This window comes from Nannospalax galili, unplaced genomic scaffold (assembly GCF_000622305.1).
Source record: "Nannospalax galili isolate Female #2095 unplaced genomic scaffold, S.galili_v1.0 scaffold140, whole genome shotgun sequence".
In the NCBI taxonomy this organism is placed as follows: domain Eukaryota; kingdom Metazoa; phylum Chordata; class Mammalia; order Rodentia; family Spalacidae; genus Nannospalax; species Nannospalax galili.
The window spans coordinates 13345411-13345887 of NW_008352267.1; positions in this window are offsets into that span (position 1 = coordinate 13345411).

The window sequence follows — 477 nt, forward strand, 5'->3', positions numbered from 1 at the left end:
TTTTATAGACTGTAGTTTTCAGCTGCTTTAAATAATAATGTAAAAATTGTTTATGAGCATCATGGCTTAAAATGATAAAGAATACAATTAAATCTCATCCTGAATATTCATTAACAGAATCCTTTCTATAAAAGGCACCATAAATTTTTTTCTTGATATCCCTTCATAGAGTTTTAGAGGTATTTGAACAGTTTTTCTTAGAAAAGTCTGAATTATACTGATTCTGTTTTTTTATTTAAGTTCTATCCAGCCACACTTTTTTGGTACAAAGCTAAACTCTTACACTTTTTCCTCTTGAGTATGCATTGTGATTGTTTTCATGAATAATAAAAAGAATGTAACGAACATATTAGTCATAATGTAAGTATCTGTTTTGATCCACATTGATTCTACATGGCATGGTTAAAGGGAAAGCATGTATTTTGGAAGATCTTTTAATATAATTACTGCTTAGTAGCCTGCAGGACATTTTATTTG